The sequence below is a fragment of the Cucurbita pepo genome, chromosome 3 (assembly GCF_057944985.1).
Source record: "Cucurbita pepo subsp. pepo isolate OVF chromosome 3, ASM5794498v1, whole genome shotgun sequence".
NCBI classification, from domain to species: domain Eukaryota; kingdom Viridiplantae; phylum Streptophyta; class Magnoliopsida; order Cucurbitales; family Cucurbitaceae; genus Cucurbita; species Cucurbita pepo.
Window position 1 is genome coordinate 9,111,557 of NC_141800.1, and position 9,799 is coordinate 9,121,355.

The 9,799-nt window shown below is 33.2% G+C and overlaps 2 non-coding genes across 2 annotated transcripts; one reads left to right on the top strand and one right to left on the bottom strand.

The window, feature by feature from the left end:
* Positions 1 to 6,360: 6,360 nt before the first annotated feature.
* TRNAP-UGG (transfer RNA proline (anticodon UGG)) lies at positions 6,361 to 6,432 on the bottom strand. The gene has a single exon. It is a non-coding gene; the product is annotated as a tRNA-Pro (tRNA).
* A 2,945-nt stretch (positions 6,433 to 9,377) lies between these two features.
* On the top strand, positions 9,378 to 9,450 carry TRNAA-AGC (transfer RNA alanine (anticodon AGC)). Its single transcript has one exon. It is a non-coding gene; the product is annotated as a tRNA-Ala (tRNA).
* Positions 9,451 to 9,799: the final 349 nt, after the last annotated feature.

Consider the following 9,799-nt stretch of genomic DNA (forward strand, 5'->3'; position numbering starts at 1 on the left):
CCAATTTGAACTCCTAGTAGCTTAAATAAAGTTGGTCCCCTCTAATCAAACAGGAATTTCTCTATGATCATTAAATTCTTATAGATTCCAAGCTTAATATCATTAATACAATTATGCTTTATCCTTAAGACGCCAAACATGAAACTAAAGTGCGTTCAGTTTAACTCCATTTTATTGCCAATATTGAATGATGTGTAGGGTATATTCTTGATTTACCTTAATGTTCTTGTGGCATGATAGTTCATATTAGTTAAGCTTTTTGCAAAATCCCAGTTAAAAGACAACAACGATGAACCTAGGTTTATTAGTCATTTCAAAGACAATTTCTTTGTCCATCTCATCGGTAATAATAGTTCAACTAAATCCATATTATGCAAAGAAACAAGTTTATGACCCATAATAACAACTACCTAAATTATGACCTAAAAATTTGAAAACATAAATTGTAATTGATAATTACACAAAAATTTCTCTAAATCCATGAACTCGTGTCCAATTAGTCAATCATAAAGATTGTAACTAGCATAGAGTAATTGAAGCCCCACATGAAGTAATTTAAAGTTCCTGACACTTAACTAAAGTTTATCTCATTTTTAAAGAAGCATGAGTTGCACTTAAGTTCATGAAATGCTTATAGACTCCAACTCTTAGTACTATTAATGTCAGTATGTTTCATATGAGTTTGTCATAAATGCATTCAATACAACTTTATTTTCTTGGTATACGAGGCAAAATAGAAGAATTAAATCAAACAAATTGATGAACTAAACTGAATTAATCCAACCAAAATTGATTAGTTTGTTTCCTTTGTTGGGTTGTCGGTTTATTTGATAACCTTGGTATATTATAAGAATTCAACTTTTCATTTTATAGCCGTCCAACCACTCAGAGAAAAATATATTTGATTAGAAGCTAAAAATATTTTGTTTGGTGGTATGATTCTCACTTAGGGTGCAAGAGGTTTTGAGTTCAATTCTTGTAATGCCCCTATGTCTAAATCCTTTCTTATCCAAGGACTTCATATTAATATAAACTTTTTGTTCCTATTATCAAACATACCTCTTAACTTCTGTACACCAATTGTTGGGCAACAAAGACTAAGAAGTCTTTGTTTACATCCCAAGACTTTATACTTACCATCTTAGGAAACAAAGAAAAAAAAAAAAAAAAAGAAGTTCTTATTATGTTCTTGTTTTGTTCTCCACGACATATTCTCATCGAGGACTTCATGTGTTTCCTGCAATACAACAAAATACGACCTTAATATCTAGGCTCAAGGCTTCATACATACGTTTCAAATGGCATAACAAGGTCATTTGGTCTAGTGGTATGATTCTTGCATTGGGTGCGAGAGGTCTTGAGTTCAATCCTCAAAATGTGCCCCTTCAAGAAATTGTAGAATTGAAGATATTTATTAAGTAAATAAACACACATTAAAATGACAAATGTTAAATACATACATTCCCATGATATTGTGAATATGCCAAAGGTAACACATAATAAGAACTTTTAGCCCCTCAACTCCCAACAAATATAGATTTCAAACTTGAGAAAAAAAATCATATCGAGTGAGAGCTAAAAATGATAGATGTTCAAGAAGGGAAATTTGGTCTAGTGGTATTATTCTTACTTAGGGTGTGAGAGGTCCTGAGTTCACATCTTAGAATGCCCTTGTCCTTAATTCTCTTATTACTTCGGTTATCAATTTACTCGCACGTTTTTTCTAGCATGAGATAGCAATCCCGTTATAAATATTGTTAAATGGTATGGTAGCAAGGGACGAAGTACACGGTATGGTAGCAAGGGACGAAGTACGGTTAAATAGTAGCAACGGTATGGTAGCAAGGGACGAAGTACGGTTAAATAGTAGCAACGGTATGGTAGCAAGGGACGAAGTACGGTTAAATAGTAGCAACGGTATGGTAGCAAGGGACGAAGTACGGTTAAATAGTAGCAACGGTATGGTAGCAAGGGACGAAGTACGGTTAAATAGTAGCAACGAATGCTCAACGTATTATAAATATTGTTGCTCAACGTATTATAAATATTGTTGCTCAACGTATTATAAATATTGTTGCTCAACGTATTATAAATATTGTTGCTCAACGTATTATAAATATTGTTGCTCAACGTATTATAAATATTGTTGCTCAACGTATTATAAATATTGTTGCTCAACGTATTATAAATATTGTTGCTCAACGTATTATAAATATTGTTAAATGGTATGGTAGCAAGAGACTAGTAAAATTGTGAAAGGGACGAAGTAAATATTATAAATATTGTTAAATGGTATGGTAGCAAGGGACTAGTAAAATTGTGAAAGGGACAAAGTAAATCCGAAAGGAATGCACATATGCTAGTGGCAATGCAGCTTCAACCATAATAATTTTGAGCTGGGTCATTCATAATCTTAAAGGCACAAGTAGGTTCTAAAGCACAAAAACATGTGGATAAATTTTAAATATAGAGGCGCATAAAATATATGGACTAGCAACTAAAAATTATAGATTCACTACAAGCGCATTTAGTCTAGTGGTATGATTCTTGCTTCGGGTGCGAAAGGCGTTACACCCTCGACCCACACAAATTGTTCTATGATATTTTTTTCTAGGAACTCTTTGTTATGTTAAGGGGCACAGATTCTCTATTGCACTAATCTCCCAATAGTAGTTTTACTTAGGTCATCTGTCGTCACAATCCTTTTAAGGAAGATGCGCCCAAATAACCAGTGAACAATAACATTTAAAGAAGTTTCAGAGAGCGAGAAGAGGCGTAATAGAGAATAGGAATGAGAAGGGTACCAAAATTTTCAGTGAGTCGTATAAGGATCACGTAAATAGTCAAAAGATCCACTACAAGGGCATTTGGTCTAGTGGTATGATTCTTGCTTCGGGTGCGAGAGGGATCGAGTTTGATTCTTGGAAATGCCCCAACAATTATATCAAATTGAATAAAGAAATAATTTAAATGGATGTTTGGTAAAAAAAAAAAAAAAAAAAAAAAAAAAAAAAAAAAAAAAAATACAAAGGGAAGAAGAACAAGGGAAGCATTCTTCAACCTACATGCATGCTCCAAGCCCAACTCACGTAAATAGTCAGAAGATCCTGCCCACAACCGAACGTAAATAGTCAGAAGATCCAGCCCACAACCGAAGGGAACCATTCTTGAATAGCATTTGAAATGCCCCAGTCTCTCGTTGAGGAGTCTCTTCCAATCTACTAGGTGCTATTGAAAATCACTTCTCGGTTCGTTGACTCTTCATTTCTTCTCTGTTGGTGTCTTTCCTACTTTCTTCACATGAAATTTTTTCTTCTTTGCATGACGTCATACCACCTGCTTCTGCTTGATGTCTTCTTGGTCCGAATAATAACGTTTCAAGTTACTGACGTGGACAACAAGATTAGTCCGCATCCATAAGAGCAATTGGATCCTATATGGTGTTTTGATAATCTTGTGGATAACTTCGACTAGTCCATAGTATTTTTGCACCCGTCTTTGGTTCTTGTTGCTTTGAACTCGAAGTTGATCTAACGTTAACTTATATGAACTCTCTATTTTTCTTGAAATTATTGTTGTCGACGCTTCTGACTGACCATTCTCTTCATCCGTCTGGTATTTCTATGTGAATATGTGTTGCTTCAGTGGCTTGTTTTTGTCTTCCTTCTCCAATATTGGTGTTGGCTTGGTGTCTTTGCCTAGCATTTGAGTGATCACTGACAAGAGCCTTTGGGGGTCTAATGAACTCGACAGTTAACAAGTCATTTAGCTTTTCATAGAATTTAGCTAGCTTAAGCTCAGCCACATGACATTTGTTTGTGGCAGGCGATCTCGATTGCAACATAAAACTAATCTTGTGATTTATCTCTCCTGGTTGGGATAAATCCATTATCTGACCTTCTTGTTTTGCATCGTGGTGTTCATGTAGTGGCAACAAGGTTTCTATTGAGGTTGACTCACTCGAGCTCCCCTTTTCAATTACAACAATAGTAGCAAGCGTAGATTCATCATGGCTAAGATTCTTTCTCAACTGTAGTATCGACATCATTTTCACCCCTCTTGGTTGATGGATGTTTTTCTGAATGATCGTCGGATTAGACTCCGTTACTACTAGGAATTTTGCTAGGGACATGTAAATGACTTTGTGTTCCAGTAGGACGTTCATCCCTAACACGACGTCAAAGTCATCCATTTCAACTATCACAAAATGATTTGCCTAGTCCAAGGCTCCAGCTTGATTAGAGTTCTCATTGTGACTCTTAAGACTGATAAAGCTTCCAATTTGACGGTGTTCATCTTTCCTGTATCTCGATGCCAAAGGATGCTAAAATATTTTGCATTGGTCTCGATCACTAGTTGTGGGTGGTTCTAGAGTTGACAATGGTGTTCCTTGCTACTTTGTGCTTTATCCAGACCTCAACATACATAATATAATATATATATATATATATATATATGCTTTTAACTATAACACATATAGTCCATGAAAGAATTGTAACTCTTATGCTCATTAATATTATAATGGTTACTACCTAAATTATAACCTAAAGGTAGAGAATTGATGTCCAATTAGCCAACCCTAAATTTGTAATCTTGGTAGAGTGATTGAAATTAATGGAAGTAGTTTAAACTCCTAGTACCTTAAATGAAGTTGATCTCTTCTAATAAAACATGAATCTCTTTAATATCATTAATACAATTATGCTTCATCTTGAACCTTTCAAACAGGAAACTAAAAGTGCGTTTTAATTGAACTTCATTTTATTGTCATCTTGAATGATGTGTAGGATATATTCTTGATTTACCTTGATATTTCATATTAGTTAAGCTTTTTGCAAAATCACAAGTAAACGACAACAACAACGATGAGCTTGGGTCTGTTTATTATTTTAAAGAAATTTTTTTCTCCATTTATCCGTAATAACTCTCCGACTTCCTTCACTCTCTTTCTTTTTCTCCTTCTTTATTCAAATCGGCATTGGTTAGGGATGAAGAAAGTTGGAGATTGAGAAATGGGAAGAGAAATAAAGAATGTGATGGAGGAAGAGGAGGAAATGGGAGGAAGTGGAGAACATGGATAAAATGAGCACCCACGCAACTCTTAAGCCATGTCGAATTCCTAGTACCTTAAATAAATTTGGTCTCCTCTAATAAAACTGGAATTTCTCTTATGATCATTAAATTCTTATAGACCCCAAGCTCAATATCATAAATACAATTATGCTTTATCTTGAACACACCAAACACGAAACTAAAGTGGGTTCAATTTAACTCCATTTTATTGCCATCTTGAATGATGTGTAGGGTATATTCTTGATTTAACTTAAAGATCTTGTCGGATAATAGTTTATATTAGTTAAGCTTTTTGCAAAATCACAGTTAGAAGACAACAACGATGAACCTAGGTCTATTAGTCATTTCAAAGACAATTTCTTTGTCCATCTCATCGGAATGACAGTTCAACTACCATATTATGTAAAAAACAAGTTTACGACTCATAACACCAACTACCTAAATTATGACCTAAAAATTTGGAAACATAAGTTGTAGTTGATAATTGCACAAAAATTTCCCTAAATCCATGAACTTGTGTCCAATTAGTCAATCCTAAAGATTGTAACTAGCATAGAGTAATTGAAGCTCCACATGAAGTAATTTAAAGTTCCCATTACTTAACTAAAGTTCATCTCATCTTTAAAGAAGCATGGTTTGCACTTAAGTTCATGAAATGCTTATAGATTCCAACTCTTAGTACTACTAATGCCAGTATGTTTCGTATGAGTTTGTCATAAATGAAACTAAGGTCCATTCAATACAACTTTATTTTGTTGTCATAGAGGCAAAATAGAAGAATTAAATCAAACAAACTGATAAACTAAACCGAATCAATCCAACCCAAATTGATTAGTTTGTTTCCTTTGTTGGGCTGTTGGTTTATTTGATAATCCTCGTATATTATAACAATTCAATATAAAATGCCTTACTTACAAGTAAAATATTAGACCATCAACTTTTCATTTTATAGCCGTCCAACCACATAGAGAAAAATATATTTGAGTAGAAGCAAAAAAAATATTGGGTATTTAAGAAAAGGCATTTGGTTTAGTGGTACGACCCTCACTTACGGTGCAACCTCAAATGCCCCTATATCTAAATCTTTTCTTATCAAAGAACTTCATATTTATTTATATTTATATAAACTTGTTGTTCCTATTATTTACTTTTCAAACATACCTCTTAACTTCTCTACATCAATTGTTGGGCAACAAAGTCGACATAAAGGAATTAGAAAAGAGATATCAAAACTTAAACATGTAAGCATTGGGATGTAAAGAAAGACTTTAGGTTGCTACTCTTGAAGGGGCATTCCGAGAATCGAACTCGAGACCTCTCGCACCCAAAGCGAGAATCATACCACTAGACCAAATGCCCTTATTATGCCACTTAAAATGTATGTATGAATCCTTGGGCCTAGGTATTAAGGTCGTATTTTGTCATATTGCATGAAACACATGAAGTCCTCGATGCGGTTGAACTGAAGCCTTGGATGTAGAATGTGTCTTAATAACATAATAAGAACAAAGAGCTCTCTACAAGACCTGCTTCAGATTTGGATAGGCATACTCACCAAAATGAAGTAAATAAGTACAATAAAATGACACACGTTAAATACATACATTCCCATGAAATTGTGAATGTGAATGATAATCCAAATAATAATATCAATGCATTCTATGTCGAAGTGATTCATAAATTATACCTAATTTTCTACCATTTTGGACCTATTATTGATGACGAGACATTTAGGATTTTGTGACATGAGAATTGTTGGGATGTAGCTCTGATGGTAGAGTGCTTGCTTTGCATGTGAGAGGTATGTGGATCGATACCCTTCTTCTCCAAAATAATTTATTATTAAATATGTAATTTCTTTTCAATTTTTCCTTAGTCATGACATGTTGAGTAGCGATATTACTAGGGTTTTGTGGTGCAAGTATTGTGGGAATGTAGCTCAGATGGTAGAGCGCGCACCCGCATCTCCAAAAGAAACTATTTGGTTTTTATTATTAATATTTTATTTCTGTTCAATCTTTCCTTATTTATGACATAATAAGCGGAGATATTTTTTTCATTTTCACAATTATTGATGACGGGTCATTTAGGGGTTTATAATGTAAGAATCGTGGGGATGTAGCTCAGATGGTAGAGCTTCCCATGTTGGAAGTACGGGATTGATACCTTCCTTCTCCAAATGAATCGATTATTAAATATATTATTTCTTTTCAAAATTTTCATATTTACTACATGATGAGCAGAGATAGTTTTTCATTTTCACTATTATTAAGGACGAGATGTTTAGGGTTTTGTAACATAAGAATTGTGGGTACGTAGCTCAGATGGTAAAGCGCTTGCTTTGTATGCGAGAGGTATAGGGATTGATACCTTACATCTCTAAAATAAAACTATCTATTATTAAATATATTTTTTACTTTCAATTTTCCCTCATTCATGTCATGACATGTTGAGTAGCAATATTTCTTCATTTTCATTATTATTGAAATTAAATCCAGGCCACTAACTTCTTTGGTGGGGAGACTATAAATATCCTAATGTCCTCAAATTATTATTATGTAAAAATTAGATTCCAGAGGAATGAAATTGATCTCTCAAGTTTAGAAGTTCCCCTTAAAAATTCGAGCATTATCTCTACCATTTCTAAGTTTCACTATTATTGAGATTAAATCGAGGTCACTAACTTCTTTTGTGGGGAGACTATAAATATCCTCCTGTCCTCAAGTTATCATGTAAAAATTAGATTTCAGAGGAATGAAATTGATCTCTCAAGTTTAGAAGTTCCCCTCTCTACCATTTCTAAGTTTCAAGTAATTATTATGTGAAAATTAGATTTTAGAGGAATAAAATTGATCTCTCGAGTTTAGAAGTTTCCCTTAAAAATTCGAGCATTATCTCTACCATTTCTAAGTTTCAACCAATTGTTGGGGGTAGAATTGCACATGAGTCTATCAAGTTAGATTGTGTGGTTGAGTGAAATTCTCAACCTTCTACTTATTTTTGGGATTTATTCTCTTCCTATTCATTGTAATTTATTCTAATACAAACAAGTTTGTCTTTTAGGGAATGTATTAAACACATGGGTTTATTAATTACTGTGAACTTTTATTTAAAAGGAAGTAAATACAAATAGAGTAAGTATATATACCAATAAAAGAGGAAATATGTTTACTAGAACATTTTTTTTAATATGAGATAGAAGTAAACATATCCGTAAAAAGAAACTACATAAACTTAAAGAAGTTGATCCCATTTTACAATATAAATATTGTTAAAGGATAGCAAAGAAGTAGTTTTTACATATCAATGTAGGTTTTGAAAACTAAAATTAAAAAATTAAAAAATTAAAAAATTAAAAAAATTAAAAAATATATATAAAATAAAAGTTGTTTTCAAAAACTTAGTTTGGGGTGAAATTTTGCTTAAAATTCAAATGTATTGTTTCAATATCTATCCCAAAGGAATGCATATGCTTTAGTGGCAATGCAGCTTCAACCAAAATAATTTGAGCTTGGTCATTCATAATCTTACCGGTACAAGGTAGGAATTATAGGATATGAACTTTATTTATGTCAATATTTTTTACATTCAATTTTCCCTTATTCCTGACATGTAGAGTAGCGATATTTCTTCATTTCACTATTATTGATGACGGAAAATTTAGGGTTTTGTGATTTAAGAGTTGTGGGTATTTAGCCAGATGGTAGAGCGCCTGCATAGCATGCGAAAGGTATGGGGATCTATACCCTGCATCTTCAAAAGAAACTATTTGTTATTCATATTTTATTTCTATTCAATCTTTCTTTATTTATGACATAATGAGCCGAGATATTTTTTTATTTACACAATTATTGATGACCGGACGTTTATTATTTTCCAATGTAAGAGTTGTGCGGATGTAGATCAAATGGTAGAGCACTTGCTTCTCATGTGGGTAGTACGGGGATCAATACCTTGCATCTCCAAATGAATGAATTATTAAATATATTATTTCTTTTCAAAATTTTCATATTTACGATATAATGAGCAGGTATAGTTTTTCATTTTCACTATTATTGATGACGAGACGTTTAGGGTTTTGTGATATAAGAATCGTGGGGATGTAGCTCAGATGGTAGAGCGCTTGCTTTGCATGCGAGAGGTATGGGGATTGATACCCTACATCTCCAAAACAAAACTATTTATTATTAAAAATGTTATTTCTTTTAAGTTTTCCTTATTCATGACATGTTAAGTAGCGATATTTCTTCATTTTCACTATTATTGATGATGGAAAATTTAGGGTTTTGTGATGCAAGAATTCCGGGGATGTAGCTCAGATGGTAGAGCGCTCGCTTAGCATGCGAGAGGTACGGGGATCGATACCCCGCATCTCCAAAAGAAACTCTATTCAATCTTTCCTTATTTATGACATCATGAGCCGAATTATTTTTTCATTTTCACTATTATTGATGACGGGACGTTTAGGGTTTTCTGATGTAAGAATCAGAATCATCAGAATGTAGATTAGATTAAGAAACTCTATTCAATCTTTCCTTATTTATGACATCATGAGCCGAGTTATTTTTCATTTTCACTATTATTGATGACGGGACGTTTAAGGTTTTCTGATGTAAGAATCAAAATCATCAGAATGTAGATTAGATTAAGAAACTCTATTCAATCTTTCCTTATTTATGACATCATGAGCGGAGATATTTTTTCATTTTCACTATTATTGATGACG